The sequence below is a fragment of the Physcomitrium patens genome, chromosome 22 (genome assembly GCF_059467195.1).
Source record: "Physcomitrium patens ecotype Gransden chromosome 22, ASM5946719v1, whole genome shotgun sequence".
Lineage (NCBI taxonomy): Eukaryota > Viridiplantae > Streptophyta > Bryopsida > Funariales > Funariaceae > Physcomitrium > Physcomitrium patens.
In genome coordinates, this window is record NC_143431.1 from 14,004,115 (window position 1) to 14,023,732 (window position 19,618).

Sequence of the window (19,618 nt, forward strand, 5' to 3'; positions counted from 1 at the left end):
TTGCTGCCTTCTATGGCTCATACACTTCCTTCTCTCATTCATTGGTTGATATTCTTCATCTTCATTCTCTTCATTGTCCTTGTTGTATCTTGCTGGAATTGAAGTCTTTATAGAGTTGGGCTCTTCTTCAATGATATCTTCATTTCCATCTTCACTTTGAGAATGCTCTTCTTCATCTTCTTCTTTGTTTGCTGAAATTGAAGATGTGTCCACAAACACACCACTACTCCCACTTGGACACATCTCCCACTTTTCACTTGCACTCTTATACTCCAAGAACTCTACATCACGACTTTTAATGATCTTTTTGGTGTCTAAACACATGAGCCTATATGCCTTGGTGCCTTCACAATATCCAAGGAATGCACATCTTGTGCCCTTTGCATCAAGTTTGCCTCTCATACTATCTGGAACTTTAGCATATGCAATGCATCCAAAAATCCTCATATGAGATAAACAAGGTTTCTTACCAGTCCAAGCTTCTTCGGGAGTCATTCCTTCAAGTGCACTTGTGGGACACCTATTTCTTGTATATACGGCATTTATCAGAGCTTCCGCCCAATACTCATATCCAAGCTTTTGAGCATGAATCATACTCCTTGCCATCTCCACAATGGTGCGATTTGCTCTTTCAGCAACTCCATTTTGTTGTGGGGTATAGGGAGTGGAGGTTTGTCTTGCAATGCCTTCATGCTTCAATAACTCATCAAAGTCTTTGGACAAATACTCACCTCCATTGTCCGATCGCAGCACCTTAATCTTGTGCTCACATTGCTTCTCCACAAGTGCTTTCCACTCCTTAAACTTAGCAAAACACTCACTTTTGGCCTTGATGATATAAATCCATACCTTCCTTGAAAAGTCATCAATAAATGTGACAAAATATCTTGCTCCACTCATAGATGGTGTTTTCATGGGTCCACAAACATCAGAATGCACAAGCTCCAGCAATTGATTTGCTCTTGTTGCAATTCCACTAGGAAATGGTGTCCTATGTTGTTTGCCTTGAATGCAACCTTCACAAGATAGATTCATAGTAGAATGGCCAAGGTCTAAACCACTTACCATGGATTGAAGCTCCTTCATGCTTTTGGCATTCAAATGTCCAAGTCTTTGATGCCAAATGCCCACCTTATCTTCATTTGATGGAAATTCAGCAAAAGCAGCAACCTCTACTCCATTGATGCGCTTGCAATTGATAATATAGAGATTGCCATCTCTAATCCCTTTTGCTACTTCTTTGCCTTCCATGGTTCTCACAAAACATCCATTCATATTGAATTGCACTTTGCACCCATGACTTACAAGTTTACTCACCGAAAGGAGGTTCTTCTTCATCTTTGGCACATGCAACACATCCTTGAGTGTGATCCTCTTGCTTATGCCCTTGACCACTACTTCCACTACAATGGTGACCATTCCAATGGCTTGTACCATACCATTATCACCTAACCAAACCTTAGTTGCTGGAATTGGTTGATAAGTGTTAAATGAACACTTGTATGGAGTCATGTGTTTGGTACATCCAGAATCCACGATCCATTTGCTCATATCAAGCATGGAAGAAGTTTGTTTTGCCATGAATGCAAAGTCATCACCTCCATGGTCATGAAAAGCATTATTGGCATTCTCTCTTTCTCCTCTCTTTGCCTTGAAACAATTCCTAGCAAAATGCCCTGGTTTTCCACAAATATAACAAGTTTTGGGAAGATTACGTTGAATGGAAGTACTTGCCTTACTTGGTCTCGTGAATAGTGCTGATTGCTCTCCAATAGACTCCTTTTGCTTTCTTTTGGTCACTTCATGGGCTAGTCTTGCCGTGACATAGTCCAAAGTAAGATCTTTTCTTGAAATTGACTCCAATGCCACAATGAGGGAGGAATAGGAGTCCGGAAGGCTTGAGAGCAATGTCATCACAACATCTTCTTCAGGTAAAGGCTTGTCAATAACAGCAAGTTGGTTTGCAAGTGCTTTTACCTTATTCACATGAGCCATGAGATCTTCACCTTCTTCCATCTTCACGGTGAAGAACTTTTGCCTTGACCATAGTACATTGGAGAGATTTCTACTCTCATAGACATTGCAAAGAATCTTCCATGCCTCTGCTGCTCCTTTGCAAGAAATGACATGAGCAAAGTTGCTCTCATCTAAATTGGTGGCAATTATGCCAAAAGCCTTCTTTTCTCGTCTTTTGAACTCCTTATGCTCCTTGATGCTTGCCTCTACCCCAGGTGCCTCTTCCTCCTCACATACAATCTCCCAAAGATCCAATGACGCCAAAAGTAGCTCCATTTTGACCTTCCAGTGGTGAAAGTTGTCACCTTTGAACTTTTCAACCATTCTCAAGCTATCACCCTCAAAAGATGCCATCTCAAGCTACACGTAGGTCCAAAAAACTCTTGATTTGGAGTTGTAATGGAGAAGATATCACTACTCAAAGATCGCTGAACCACAAACCCAGAATTCGCTGTTTTGCAACTTTTTGTAAATTATGAGTCCAAATCACGTCTAAATGGTGGGGAATGAATTGTAAAGTAATTCTATGGCTCTCATAAGTCTCCCTCACGTCACTCCACTCAAAATGACTCACTATCTCATAAAACTTTCAAACACTAGTGTTACTTCAGCAAAGACACTATCAAGGTCTTGCACAAAACTCATATACTCACAAATCCAGGAGCAATGACTTCAACAACACACTAGCAACACTCTACCATAAGATCCCAACCACCAAAGTAAGCAACAGAGAAAATAAAGCAAGAACAACTTACTTGGTAAGAGAGTGTGGGCCCATAACCTATTGAAACAAAGAAAGCAAACTCCACACAAGCAAGTTAGGACCAGCAAGGTTGCACTTCACAAATAGAATGTGGTATGAGATGATTCTTCCCATGCCAACCCTTTTCTTATATACTAGTACCAAGGTACCATGTGTTACAACCCATATGGAATATCTCTTAGGACCAGCCCTCTCCTTGTATTCTAAGGCACTATAGACCAGCAACTAACCTTGTAGGATATCCCTCATTACTCATATACTCTATTGACCATTAGCAACAACTAAATGAGTTCTTTCCTACAACAATCCTTGATTGTCACACCTCAATGGAGTAGCCTCCAATTGCACAAGTCCAATATCTTCCAATGTTGAGAGAAGAACTCTTTAAGTAGTTGCTAATGGTCAATAGAGTACAAGTATTGTTAAGGATATCCCATAAGGTAGGGTGCTGGTCTATAGTACATTAGAGTACAAGGGGAGGGCTGGTCCTAGAAGATATCCCATATGGATTGTAGCACTTGGTACCTTGGTACTAGTATATAAGGAAAGGGTTGGCATGGGAAGAATTATCTCATACCACACTCTATTTGTTATAGTGCAACCTTGCTGGTATTAACTTACTTGTGTGGAGTATGCTTTCTATGTTTCAATAGGTTATGGGCCCATATTCTCTTACCAAGTAAGTTGTTCTTGCATTTTATTTTCTTTGTTGCTTGTTTGGTGGTTGAGATCTTATGGTATAGTATTACTAGTGTTTTGTTGAAGTCATTACTCCTGGATTTGTGAGTGTATGAGGTTAGTGCAAGACCTTGATAGTGTCTTTGCTGAAGTAACACTAGTATTTGAGAGTTTTATGAGAAATTGAGTCATTTTGAGTGAGGTGATGTGAGGGAGATGTTTGAAAGCCATAGAATTACATGACATAGCATTTCCCACCATTTAGACGTGATTTGGACTCAAAGTATGCAAAAAGTTGCAAAACAGCGAATTCTGAGTTTGTAGTTCAGCAATCTTTGAGTAGTCATATCTTTTGCATTACAACTCCAAATCAAGAGATTTTTGGACCTACTTGTAGCTTGAGATGGCATCTTTTGAGAGTGATAGCTTAAGAATGGTAGAAAAGTTTAGAGGTGACAACTTTCACCACTGGAAGGCCAAAATGGAGCTACTTTTGGCGTCATTGGATCTTTGGGAGATAGTATGTGAGGAGGAAGAGGCACCTGGATTAGAGGCAAGCAAGAAGGAGCAAAAGGACTTCAAAAGACGAGAAAAGAAGGCTTTTGGCATAATTGCCACCAACTTAGATGAAACCAACTTTGCTCATGTCATTTCTTGCAAAGGAGCAGCAGATGCATGGAAGACTCTTTGCAATGTCTATGAGAGTAGGGATCTTTCCAATGTGCTATGGTCAAGGCAAAAGTTCTTCACCGTGAAGATGGAAGAAGGTGAAGATCTCATGGCTCATGTAAATAAGGTAAAAGCACTTGCAAACCAACTTGCTGTTGTTGACAAGCCTTTACTTGAAGAAGATGTTGTGATGACATTGCTCTCAAGCCTTCCGGACTCCTATTCCTCCCTCATTGTAGCATTGGAGTCCATTTCAAGGAAAGACCTCACTTTGGACTATGTCACGGCAAGACTAGCTCATGAAGAGACCAAAAGAAAGCAAAAGGAGTCTATTGGGGAGCAATCAGCACTATTTACAAGACCAAATAAGGCAAGTGCCCCTTTTCAACATTATCCTCCTAAAACTTGTTACATTTGAAGAAAACCAGGCCATTTTGCTAGAAATTGTTTCAAGGCAAAGAGAGGAGAAAGAGAGAATGCCAACAATGCTTTTCATGACCATGGAGGTGAAGACTTTGCATTCATGGCAAAACAAACTCCTTCCATGTTTAATATGAGCAAATGGATTGTAGATTCCGGATGTACCAAACACATGACTCCATACAAGTGTTCATTTAACACTTATCAACCAATTCAAGCAACCAAGGTTTGGTTAGGTGATAATTGTATGGTACAAGCCATTGGAATAGGCACCATTGTAGTGGAGGTGGTGGTGAAGGGCATAAGCAAGAGAATCACTCTCAAGGATGTGTTGCATGTGCCAAAGATGAAGAAGAACCTCCTTTCGGTGAGTAAACTTGTAACTCATGGGTACAAAGTACAATTTAACATGAATGGATGTTTTGTGAGAACCATGGAAGGCAAAGAAGTAGCAAAAGCGACTAGGAATGGCAATCTCTATATTATCAATTGCAAGAGAATCAATGGAGTGGAGGTTGCTTCCTTTGCTGAATTTCCATCAAATGAAGAGAAGATGGACATTTGGCATCAAAGACTTGGGCATTTGAATGCCAAAAGCATGAAGGGGCTTCAATCCAAGGTAAATTGCATAGACCTTGTACATTCTACTATGAATCTTGCTTGTGAGGGATGCATTGAAGGCAAACAACATAGGACACCATTTCCTAGTGGAGTTGCAACAAGAGCAAACCAATTGCTGGAGCTTGTGCATTCAGATGTTTGTGCATCCATGAGGACACCATCTATGAGTGGTAGTGAAAAGTGGGAGATGTGTCCAAGTGGGAGTAGTGGTGTGTTTGTGGACACATCTTCAATTCTAGCAAACAAACAAGAAAATGAAGAAGAGCATTCTCAAAGTGAAGAAGGAGAGGAAATTGCCATGATAGAAGAGCCCAATACTATGAAGACTTCAATTCCAGCAAGATACAACAAGGACAAGGAACAGAATGAAGATAAAGAATACCAACAAATGAGTAAGAGAAAGCACTCCATGAGTCATACAAGGCAGCAAGAGGTGCAAGAAGGCTCATCTTCTTTGCATGAAAGAAGATATCCAACACGTGAGAGAAGACCACAAGGTGAATGGTGAAAGAATCACATCTTTCCACAACAATTGGATGTAAGTGGGTGCTTAGAACTAAGAGAGATGCAAACGATTGAAGGTCAACAATGGGCTATGTATTCTTTGTTTGAGTGGGAGCTATATCTTTGAATAGCAATAGACAACCAAACATTGCAAGGTCCACAATAGGGGCGGCGTATTTGGCAGCAAGTCATGAAGCAATGGAGGCATTTTGGTTGAGGTTGTTATTTGAAGATATTGGACTTGTGCAATTGGAGGCTACTCCATTAATGTGTGACAATTTAGGATGTTTTGCTTTTGCAAAGAATCAAAAGCATTATGCAAGACCTAAGTACATTGATATTCAGCATCATTTCATAAGAGAGAAGATAGAGATGGAGGTTATTGATATGATGTATTGTGAAACCAAAGACATGTTGGCTGATTTGTTGACAAAAGCCTTAGTTAGAGAAGGACACAACAAGTTGAGTAAGGCATTAGGATTGATAGCTAATTGACCAATAGCAAAGTGGGAGTGTTGAGAAAAGAACTCTTTAAGTAGTTGCTAATGCTCAATAGAGTACAAGTGTTGTTAAGGATATCCCATAAGGTAGGGTGCTGGTCTATAGTAGATTAGAGTACAAGGGGAGGGCTGGTCCTAGGAGATATCCCATATGGATTGTAGCACTTGGTACCTTGGTACTAGTATATAAGGAAAGAGTTGGCATGGGAAGAATTATCTCATACCACACTCTATTTGTTATAGTGCAACCTTGCTGGTCCTAACTTACTTGTGTGGAGTATGCTTTCTATGTTTCAATAAGAAATTGTTGCCTCTAAACTTCTCAATCACTCTCAAACCTTCATCTTCACTAGAAGCCATGTCTAAGGAGGAATGTATGAAAATTATTGAGAGAAGGAGTCTCTAAAAGCTTAAAGTCACCAAACGAAGTTTGCACTAGCAGAATCTCAGAATGCCCTATTATGAACAAAAGAGTGGTATCTCACTGAAAACACTTTCAACTCAACTTGTGAAGCTTTCTACAAGTGATTGTACCCTCATGGAACTCACAATCACTCGTCTTAATCACTTTCTCATCAAAACACTCAAGAATAATGAAGAAACTTCACCAACTCAAAAGACACTATCAAGGTCTTTCAACAAAGTCTTAACCTCACAAAGCAAGGAGATAAGAACCCACAAAGCAATGTTAGAGATGTACAAGCTTAATACCAATAGCTTCCTAATACCAACAAACCTAACATCAATCAATACCATAAGATCTAATCCACACAAAAGCAACAAAGAAAAAATGACTTCAACTTACTTGAATAGCAAAACAAAGAGTGAGTGGGCCCATAACCTATTGAGAAAAAGAACACTATAAGCATAACACAAGTAAGTAGAAATCAGCAAGGTTGCACATAAGAGAAGTGTGGAATGAGATGGTTCTCTCTTCCAACTCTCGTTACTTATAGGTGGTGGTTGCTGCCCTTAAAGGACTTCTTCCACCATTTGACTTTTACACATATGCTCCTTGGATCCTTTGGCTCATACCACGAGGGTATCCAAGGATCCTAGGATCCTATGGCATCTTACATACCACGAGAGTATCCTATGCCATATACTAATTATTCTTACCTAGTTCTTTGGATATTCCCTAGGACACACTTTATCCTCTTGACTTTGACTCTTTACCTTTGACCGCATCCTATGTCCATAGGATGCTTTTTCTGTATTCCAAGAGTCAAGCCTTTGACCATTAGCAACTTACCTAAGGTAATATCTTTTACGAGATAATTTATTCTACTTTAACTATTATCTATTCATCTTTATCTTTTACCTCAACAGTGGAAACATCTTCCATTTCAGCAAAGAAAGAAGAAGAAGATGAAGACATTGAAGAATTAAATGAACATGAAGAACCAAAGAAGATGAAGAAGAAGAAGAAGAAAGTGTATACCATTGGTATTTCAAACAATGAAGAAGTATAAGATGACAATGATGATGATGATGAAGAATATCAACCTTTGAGTGAAAAGAGACAGGGTTCAAAAGAAAACAAGGTTGGAGAGCATCAAGGTGAATCTTCTTCAAATGAAAGAAGATATCCTACAAGAGAAAGAAAACTGTTGAAGGAAAGAACTCATTTAGTTGTTGCTAATGGTCAATAGAGTATATGAGTAATGAGGGATATCCTACCAGGTTAGTTGCTGGTCTATAGTGCCTTAGAATACAAGGAGAGGGCTGGTCCTAAGAGATATCCCATATGGGTTGTAATACATGGTACCCTGGTACTAGTATATAAGAAAAGGGTTGGCATGGGAAGAATCATCTCATACCACATTCTATTTGTGAAGTGCAACCTTGCTGGTCCTAACTTGCTTGTGTGGAGTTTGCTTTCTATGTTTCAATAGGTTATGGGCCCACACTCTCTTACCAAGTAAGTTGTTCTTGCATTATTTTCTTTGTTGCTTACTTTGGTGGTTGGGATCTTATGGTAGAATGTGCTAGTGTGTTGTTGAAGTCATTGCTCCTGGATTTGTGAGTATATGAGTTTTGTGCAAGACCTTGATAGTGTCTTTGCTGAAGTAACACTAGTGTTTGAAAGTTTCATGAGATAGTGAGTCATTTTGAGTGGAGTGACGTGAGGGAGACTTATGAGAGCCATAGAATTACTTTACAATTCATTCCCCACCATTTAGACGTGATTTGGACTCATAATTTACAAAAAGTTGCAAAACAGCGAATTCTGGGTTTGTGGTTCAGCGATCTTTGAGTAGTGATATCTTCTCCATTACAACTCCAAATCAAGAGTTTTTTGGACCTACGTGTAGCTTGAGATGGCATCTTTTGAGGGTGATAGCTTGAGAATGGTTGAAAAGTTCAAAGGTGACAACTTTCACCACTGGAAGGCCAAAATGGAGCTACTTTTGGCGTCATTGGATCTTTGGGAGATTGTATGTGAGGAGGAAGAGGCACCTGGGGTAGAGGCAAGCATCAAGGAGCATAAGGAGTTCAAAAGACGAGAAAAGAAGGCTTTTGGCATAATTGCCACCAATTTAGATGAGAGCAACTTTGCTCATGTCATTTCTTGCAAAGGGGCAGCAGAGGCATGGAAGACTCTTTGCAACGTCTATGAGAGTAGAAATCTCTCCAATGTACTATGGTCAAGGCAAAAATTCTTCACCGTGAAGATGGAAGAAGGTGAAGATCTCATGGCTCATGTAAATAAGGTAAAAGCACTTGCAAACCAACTTGCTGTTATTGACAAGCCTTTACCTGAAGAAGATGTTGTGATGACATTGCTCTCAAGCCTTCCGGACTCCTATTCCTCCCTCATTGTGGCATTGGAGTCAATTTCAAGAAAAGATCTTACTTTGGACTATGTCACGGCAAGACTAGCCCATGAAGTGACCAAAAGAAAGCAAAAGGAGTCTATTGGAGAGCAATCAGCACTATTCACGAGACCAAGTAAGGCAAGTACTTCCATTCAACGTAATCTTCCCAAAACTTGTTATATTTGTGGAAAACCAGGGCATTTTGCTAGGAATTGTTTCAAGGCAAAGAGAGGAGAAAGAGAGAATGCCAATAATGCTTTTCATGACCATGGAGGTGATGACTTTGCATTCATGGCAAAACAAACTTCTTCCATGCTTGATATGAGCAAATGGATCGTGGATTCTGGATGTACCAAACACATGACTCCATACAAGTGTTCATTTAACACTTATCAACCAATTCCAGCAACTAAGGTTTGGTTAGGTGATAATGGTATGGTACAAGCCATTGGAATGGGCACCATTGTAGTGGAAGTAGTGGTCAAGGGCATAAGCAAGAGGATCACACTCAAGGATGTGTTGCATGTGCCAAAGATGAAGAAGAACCTCCTTTCGGTGAGTAAACTTGTAAGTCATGGGTGCAAAGTGCAATTCAATATGAATGGATGTTTTGTGAGAACCATGGAAGGCAAAGAAGTAGCAAAAGGGATTAGAGATGGCAATCTCTATATTATCAATTGCAAGCGCATCAATGGAGTAGAGGTTGCTGCTTTTGCTGAATTTCCATCAAATGAAGATAAGGTGGGCATTTGGCATCAAAGACTTGGACATTTGAATGCCAAAAGCATGAAGGAGCTTCAATCCATGGTAAGTGGCTTAGACCTTGGCCATTCTACTATGAATCTATCTTGTGAAGGTTGCATTCAAGGCAAACAACATAGGACACCATTTCCTAGTGGAATTGCAACAAGAGCAAATCAATTGCTGGAGCTTGTGCATTCGGATGTTTGTGGACCCATGAAAACAGCATCTATGAGTGGAGCAAGATATTTTGTCACATTTATTGATGACTTTTCAAGGAAGGTATGGATTTATATCATCAAGGCCAAAAGTGAGTGTTTTGCTAAGTTTAAGGAGTGGAAAGCACTTGTGGAGAAGCAATGTGAGCACAAGATTAAGGTGCTGCGATCGGACAATGGAGGTGAGTATTTGTCCAAAGACTTTGATGAGTTATTGAAGCATGAAGGCATTGCAAGACAAACCTCCACTCCCTATACCCCACAACAAAATGGAGTTGCTGAAAGAGCAAATCGCACCATTGTGGAGATGGCAAGGAGTATGATTCATGCTCAAAAGCTTGGATATGAGTATTGGGCGGAAGCTGTGGTAAATGCCGTATATACAAGAAATAGGTGTACCACAAGTGCACTTGAAGGAATGACTCCCGAAGAAGCTTGGACTGGTAAAAAAACCTTGTTTATCTCATATGAGGATTTTTGGATGCATTGCATATGCTAAAGTTCCAGATAGTATGAGAGGCAAACTTGATGCAAAGGGCACAAGATGTGCATTCCTTGGATATTGTGAAGGCACCAAGGCATATAGGCTCATGTGTTTAGACACCAAAAAGATCATCAAAAGTCGTGATGTAGAGTTCTTGGAGTATAAGAGTGCAAGTGAAAAGTGGGAGATGTGTCCAAGTGGGAGTAGTGGTGTGTTTGTGGACACATCTTCAATTTCAGCAAACAAAGAAGAAGATGAAGAAGAGCATTCTCAAAGTGAAGATGGAAATGAAGATATCATTGAAGAAGAGCCCAACTCTATAAAGACTTCAATTCCAGCAAGATACAACAAGGACAATGAAGAGAATGAAGATGAAGAATATCAACCAATGAATGAGAGAAGGAAGTGTATGAGCCATAGAAGGCAGCAAGAGGTGCATGAAGGCTCATCTTCTTTGCATGAAAGAAGATATCCAACACGTGAAAGAAGACCACAAGGTGAATGGTGGAAGAACCACATCTTTCCACAAGTAAGTGAAGATCACGCCAATGTTGCTCTTCTTGATGATCCATTGACTTTGTGTGATGCAATGAGGTGTGGTGATGCAATGAAGTGGGAGATTGCTATGCAAGAAGAGTACAAATCTCTTATGGACAACAAGACATGGGAGTTGACTCCACTTCCACCAAATCGTTCAGCAATTGGATGTAAGTGGGTGTTTAGAACCAAGAGAGATGCTATAGGCAATGTTGTGAGGTACAAAGCAAGATTGGTTGCCAAAGGCTACTCACAAGTTGCTGGAGTAGATTTTAATGAGACATTTGCTCCAGTGGCCAAATTCACTACCATTAGAACCATAGTAGCAATTGGAGCATCAATAGACTTGGAGATGCATCAAATGGACGTCAAGACAGCCTTCTTGAATGGAGAATTGGAAGAAGACATCTACATGGAGCAACCTCAAGGATTTATTGATCAAGACAAACCCAACCTTGTATGCAAGTTGAAGAAGTCATTGTATGGACTCAAGCAATCACCAAGAGCATGGTATCAACGCATTGACTCATTCTTTGTGAAGGAAGGTTTTATAAGAAGTGAAGCTGACCATTCTTTGTATGTGTTGCAAGCCAAGGACTTCTTGCTGGTTGTGATCCTCTATGTAGATGATTTAATCATCTTAAGCAACACCATGGTAAAATTAGATTGGTTGAAGAAGAAATTGGAGAAAGAGTTTGAAATGAGTGATTTGAGAGAGCTTCATTATTGTTTGGGTGTGGAATTTACAAGGAATAGAGTATCAAAGACCATCACATTGAGTCAAAGCAAGTACATTGAAGAAGTATTGAAACGATTCAATATGCAAGATTGCAAGCCCATTGGAACTCCATTGGAAGCCAACTTGAAGTTGATGAAGCTCACGGATGAGGAATATGCTGAAGTTGAGCATCAAATGCAAGGCATACCATACAAGGCAGCAGTAGGCTCACTCATGTATGCAATGGTGGGTACAAGGATGGATCTTGCATTTGCAGTAAGTGTTGTAAGTCAACACATGGCAAAACCAGGTCCTATGCATTGGGCAACCATCAAAAGAATCATGAGGTACTTGAAAGGCTCTTTGAACCATAAACTATGTCTTGGAGGAAATAACATTGCATTACATGGATATTGTGATGCGGATTGGGCTGGAGATACAAATGATAGAAGATCAACAACGGGCTATGTATTCTTTGTTGGAATGGGAGCCATATCTTGGAATTGTAAGAGACAACCAACCATTGCAAGGTCCACAATGGAGGCGGAGTATATGGCAGCAAGTCATGGAGCAATGGAGGCAATTTGGTTGAGGTTGTTGTTGGAAGACATTGGACTTGGGCAATTGGAAGCCACTCCATTGAGATGTGACAATCAAGGATGTTTGGCTTTTGCAAAGAATCCAAAGCATCATGCAAGAATCAAGCACATTGATATTCAACACCACTTTATAAGAGAGAAGATAGAGATGGGAGTTATTGATATGATGTATTGTGAAACCAAAGACATGTTGGCTGATTTGCTAACAAAAGCCTTGGTGAAAGAGAGACACAACATATTGAGTAAGGCATTAGGATTGATAGCTAATTGACCAGTAGCAAAGTGGGAGTGTTGAAGGAAAGAACTCATTTAGTTGTTGCTAATGGTCAATAGAGTATATGAGTAATGAGGGATATCCTACAAGGTTAGTTGCTGGTCTATAGTGCCTTAGAATACAAGGAGAGGGCTGGTCCTAAGAGATATCCCATATGGGTTGTAATACATGGTACCTTGGTACTAGTATATAAGAAAAGGGTTGGCATGGGAAGAATCATCTCATACCACATTCTATTTGTGAAGTGCAACCTTGCTGGTCCTAACTTGCTTGTGTGGAGTTTGCTTTCTATGTTTCAATAAAAACAACGTGGTGAATGGTGGAAGGACCATATCTTTCCTCACGTAAGTGAAGAACATGCCAATGTTGCACTCCTTACTGATCCATTGAGTATATAAGATGCTATGAAGTCCACGGATAGACATAGGATGCGGTCAAGGACAAAAAGTCAAAGTCAAAATGATAAAGTGTCTTCTAAGAAATATCCAAAGGACTAGATAAGAGTAATTAGTATACCGCATAGGATGCCCTCGTGGTATGGAAGATGCCAAAGGATCCTAGGATCATTGGATACCCTCGTGGGACGAGCCAAGGATCCTAGGAGCATATGTGTAAAGGTCAAATGGTCGAAGAAGTCCTTTGAGAGCAGCAACCACCACCTATGAGTAACGAGTGTTGGAAGAGAGAACCATCTCACTCCACACTTCTCTGATGTGCAACCTTGCTGATTTCTACTTACTTGTATGCTTCATGCTCAAAAACTTGGGTATGAGTATTGGGCGGAAGCTGTGGTAAATGCCGTGTATACAAGAAATAGGTGTCCCACAAGTGCACTTGAAGGAATGACTCCCCAAGAAGCTTGGACTGGTAAGAAACCTTGCATATCTCACATGAGGATTTTTGGATGCATTGCATATGCCATGGTTCCAGATAGTATGAGAGGCAAACTTGATGTAAAAGGTACAAGAGGTATATTCCTTGGTTATTGTGAAGGCACCACGGCATATAGGCTCATGTGTTTAGATACCAAAAAGATCATCAAAAGTCGTGATGTAGAGTTCTTGGAGCATAAGAGTGGTAGTGAAAAGTGGGAGATGTGTCCAAGTGGGAGTAGTGGTGTGTTTGTGGACACATCTTCAACTCCAACAAACAAACAAGAAGATGAAGAAGAACATTCTCAAAGTGAAGATATAGATGAAGAAGAGCCCAACACTATGAAGAGTTGTATTCCAGCAAGATACAACAAAGACAATGAAGAGAATGAAGATGAAGAATACCAACCAAGGAGTGAGAGAAGGAACTCCATGAGCCATACAAGGCAGCAAGAGGTGCATGAAGGCTCATCTTCTTTGCATGAAAGAAGATATCTAACACGTGAAAGAAGACCACAAGGTGAATGGTGGAAGAATCACATCTTTCCACAAGTAAGTGAAGACCATGCCAATGTTGCTCTTCTTGATGATCCATTGACTTTGTGTGATGCAATGAGGTGTGGTGATGCAATGAAGTGGGAGAGTGCCATGCAAGAAGAGTACAAATCTCTTATGGACAATGCAACATGGGAGTTGACTACACTTCCACCAAATCGTTCAACAATTGGATGTAAGTGGGTATTTAGAACCAAAAGAGATGCTATGGACAATATTGTGAGGTACAAGGCAAGATTGGTTGCCAAAGGCTACTCACAAGTTGCAGGAGTGGACTTTAATGAGACATTTGCACCCGTGGCAAAGTTCACCACCATTAGAACCATTGTAGCAATTGGAGCAGCAATTGACCTTGAGATGCACCAAATTGACGTCAAGATAGCATTCTTGAATGGAAAATTGGAAGAAGACATCTACATGGAGCAACCCCAAGGATTCATTGAACAAGACAAACACAACCTTGTTTGCAAGTTGAAGAAGTCATTGTATGGACTCAAACAATCACCAAGAGCATGGTACCAACGTATTGAGTCATTCTTTGTGAATGAAGGTTTTGTAAGGAGTGAAGCTGACCATTCTTTGTATGTGTTGTAAGCCAAAGACTTCTTGCTGGTTGTGATTCTCTATATAGATGATTTAATCATCTTAAGCATCACAATGGTAAGATTGGATTGGTTGAAGAAGAAATTAGAGAGAGAATTTGAGATGAGTGATTTGAGAGAGCTCTACTTTTGTTTGGATGTAGAATTCACAAGAAATAGAGTGTCAAAGACCATCACATTGAGCCAAAGCAAGTACATTGAAGAAGTGTTGAAACGATTCAACATGGGAGATTGCAAGCCATTTGAAACCCCTTTGGAGGCCAACTTGAAGTTGTTGAAGCTCACGGATGAAGAATATGCTGAAGTGGAGCATCAAATGCAAGGCATACCATACAAGGCAGCAGTAGGCTCACTCATGTATGCAATGGTGGGCACAAGGATGGATCTTGCATTTGCAGTAAGTGTGGTAAGCCAACACATGGCAAAACCAGGTCCTATGCATTGGGTAAGCATTAAGAGAATCATGAGGTACTTAAAAGGCTCTTTGAACCTCAAATTATATCTTAGAGGAGATAGTATTGCATTACATGGATATTGTGATGCGGATTGGGCTGGAGATGTAAATGATAGAAGGTCAACAATGGGCTATGTGTTCTTTGTTGGAGTGGGAGCCATATCTTGGAATTGTAAGAGACAACCAACCATTGCAAGGTCCACAATGGAGGCGGAGTACATGGCAGCAAGTCATGGAGCAATGGAGGCAATTTGGTTGAAGTTGTTATTGGAAGATATTGGACTTGTGCAATTGGAGGCTACTCCATTGAGGTGTGACAATCAAGGATGTCTTGCTATTGTAAAGAATCCAAAGCATCATGCAAGAACCAAGCACATTGATATTCAGCATCATTTCATAAGAGAGAAGATAGAGATGGAGGTAATTGATATGATGTATTGTGAAACCAAAGACATGTTGGCTGATTTGTTGACAAAAGCCTTGGGCAGAGAAAGACACAACATGTTGAGTAAGGCATTAGGTTTGATAGGTAATTGACCAATAGCAAAGTGGGAGTGTTGAAAGAAAGTACTCTTCAAGTAGTTGCTAATGATCAAATAGAATATATGTATTGTTAGAAATAACCCATAATGTTAGTTCCTGGTCCATAGTACCTTAGAGTACAAGGGTAGGGCTGGTCCTAGGTGATATCCCATATGGGTTGTAGCACTTGGTACCTTGATACTAGAATATAAGCAAGAGGTTGGAATGAAAAGAATTATCTCATACCACACTTGATTTGTGAAGTGCAACCTTGCTGGTCCTAACTTGCTTATGTGGAGTTTAATTTCTATGTTTCAATACCATGTAGATTTCTTCTTCCAACTCTCCATTCATGAAAGCCGTCTTCACATCCATTTGATGCATCTCCAAGTTCATTGTTGCCCCAATTGCCACAATGGTTCTAATGGTGGTGAACTTAGCCACGGGAGTAAATGTCTCATTGAAATCAACACCAGCAACTTGTGAGTATCCTTTGGCAACTAGCCTTGCCTTATATCTCACAATATCACCCATTGCATCCCTCTTGGTTCTAAACACCCACTTACAACCAATTGAAGATCGATTTGGTGGAAGTTGAGTCAATTCTCATGTTCCATTGCTCATGAAAGATTTGTACTCTACTTCCATAGCCTCCTCCTACTTCAACGCATTCGTAGACTTCATAGCATCACATATATTCAATGGATCAGCAAGGAGTGCAACATTGGCATGTTCTTCACTTACTTGAGGAAAGATGTGGTCCTTCCACCATTCACCACGTTGTTTTCTTTCTCTTGTGGGATATCTCCTATCATTTGAAGAAGATTCACCTTGATGCTCTTCAACCTTCTTTTCTTTTGAACCTTGTCTCTTCTCACTCAAAGGTTGATATTCCTCATCATCATCATCATCTTCAACTTCTTCATTGTTTGGGATACCAATTGTAAATACTTTCTTCTTCTTCTTCTTCATCTTCTTTGGTTCTTCATGTTGATTCAAATCTCCACTATCTTCATTGTCTTCATCTTCTTCTTCTTCTTTTGTTGCTGACATTGAAGGCGTCGATACCAAATGCTAAACTTGTCTTGATCTTGTGGAAATTCAGCAAATGCCGCCACTTCAACTCCATTCACTTTGTTACAATTGATGAAGTAAATATTGCCATCTCTAAAGCCTTTCAAAAGATCATCTCCATCCATTGTCTTCACAAATCATCCATTCATATCAAATAGCACCTTACAACCATGAGAAACAAGTTTACTCACCGAAAGAAGGTTCTTCTTCATCTTTGGCACATGTAACACTTCTTTCAATCTGATCTTCTTCATTTGATTCTTCACAACAATCTCCACCACAATGGAGCCAATTCCAATGGCTTGCACCATGCCATTATCTCCTAACCATACTTTTGTTGTTCGAATAGTCTCATAAGTGTCAAATGAACACTTGTATGGAGTCATGTGCTTGGTAAAATCCGAATCAATGATCCATTTGGACAAGGGAGCCATAGATGTGCCTTCATTTGCCATGAATGCATAATCATCTTCACCAACTTCATCACATGCATTGTTAGCATTTTCTCTATCTCCTTTCTTGGCCTTGTAGCAATTTCGTGCAAAATGACCCAGTTTTCCACAAATGAAGCAAGTTCTTGCATTACTTCTCACATTATCACGTTGGTTGGAATAGGTACCTTTGCCTTGTGCTGAGAAGAGAGCTGAATCTTCACTTTGATGCTCCTTCTCTTTCCTTTTAGTTACTTCATGTGCAAGTCTTGATGTCACATAGTCCATTGTAAGCTCTTTCAACCTCAAAGACTCCAATGCCACAATGAGGTAGTGTTAGGACTCGGGAAGACTCATGAGTAGAGTCATGACAATGTCACCATCCTCTAAAGGCTTGTCAACAATTGCGAGTTGATTTGCAAGAGCATTTACCTTATTAACATGTGCCATGAGGTCGTCACCTTCTTCCATCTTACAAGTGAAGAATTTTCTTCTTGTGAAGAGGATGTTGGACAAGTTCTTGCTCTCATATATGTTGCAAAGTGTCTTCCATGCTTTCGCTGGTCCTTTGCAATGGATAATGTGAGAAAAGTTGGCTTCATCCAAATTTGTGGCAATCATGCCAAAAGCCTTCTTTTCACGTCTTTTGAAGTCCTTGTGGTCCTTAGGGCTTGCATCTTTTATGCAAGAAGATGAGCCTTCTTACACCTCTTGCTGCCTTGTGTGGCTCATGGAGTGCTTTCTCTTACTCATTGGTTGGTATTCTTCATCTTCATTCTCTTCATGGTCCTTGTTGTATCTTGCTGGAATTGAAGTCTTCATAGTATTGGTGTTGAAGGAATGAACTCATTTAGTTGTTGCTAATGGTCAATAGAGTATATGAGTAATGAGGGATATCCTACAAGGATAGTTGCTGGTCTATAGTGCTTTAGAATACAAGGAGAGGCTGGTACTAAGAAATATCCCATATTGGTTGTAACACATGGTACCTTAGTACTAGTATATAAGAAAAGGGTTGGCATGGGAAGAATTATCTCATACCACATTCTATTTGTGAAGTGCAACCTTGCTGGTCCTAACTTGCTTTTGTAGAGTTTGCTTTCTATGTTTCAATAGGTTATGGGCCCACACTCTCTTACCAAGTAAGTTGTTCTTGCATTATTTCTTTGTTGCTTACTTTGGTGGTTGGGATCTTATGGTAGAGTGTTTCTTGTGTATTGTTGAAGTCATTTCTCCTGGATTTGTGAGTATATGAGTTTTGTGCAAGACCTTGATAGTGTCTTTGCTGAAGTAACACTAGTGTTTGAAAGTTTTATGAGATAGTGAGTCATTTTGAGTGGAGTGACGTGAGGGAGACTTATGAGAGCCATAGAATTACTTTACAATTCATTCCCCACCATTTAGACGTGATTTGGACTCATAATTTACAAAAAGTTGCAAAACAGCGAATTCTGGGTTTGTGGTTCAGCGATCTTTGAGTAGTGATATCTTCTCCATTACAACTCCAAATCAAGAGTTTTTTGGACCTACGTGTAGCTTGAGATGGCATCTTTTGAGGGTGATAGCTTGAGAATGGTTGAAAAGTTCAAAGGTGACAACTTTCACCACTGGAAGGCCAAAATGGAGCTACTTTTGGTGTCATTGGATCTTTGGGAGATTGTATGTGAGGAAGAAGAGGCACCTGGGGTAGAGGCAAGCATCAAGGAGCATAAGGAGTTCAAAAGACGAGAAAAGAAGGCTTTTGGCATAATTGCCACCAATTTAGATGAGAGCAACTTTGCTCATGTCATTTCTTGCAAAGGAGCAGCAGAGGCATGGAAGATTCTTTGCAATGTCTATGAGAGTAGAAATCTCTCCAATGTACTATGGTCAAGGCAAAAGTTCTTCACCGTGAAGATGGAAGAAGGTGAAGATCTCATGGCTCATGTGAATAAGGTAAAAGCACTTGCAAACCAACTTGCTGTTATTGACAAGCCTTTACCTGAAGAAGATGTTGTGATGACATTGCTCTCAAGCCTTCCGGACTCCTATTCCTCCCTCATTGTGGCATTGGAGTCAATTTCAAGAAAAGATCTTACTTTGGACTATGTCACGGCAAGACTAGCCCATGAAGTGACCAAAAGAAAGCAAAAGGAGTCTATTGGAGAGCAATCAGCACTATTCACGAGACCAAGTAAGGCAAGTACTTCCATTCAACGTAATCTTCCCAAAACTTGTTATATTTGTGGAAAACCAGGGCATTTTGCTAAGAATTGTTTCAAGGCAAAGAGAGGAGAAAGAGAGAATGCCAATAATGCTTTTCATGACCATGGAGGTGATGACTTTGCATTCATGGCAAAACAAACTTCTTCCATGCTTGATATGAGCAAATGGATCGTGGATTCTGGATGTACCAAACACATGACTCCATACAAGTGTTCATTTAACACTTATCAACCAATTCCAGCAACTAAGGTTTGGTTAGGTGATAATGGTATGGTACAAGCCATTGGAATGGTCACCATTGTAGTGGAAGTAGTGGTCAAGGGCATAAGCAAGAGGATCACA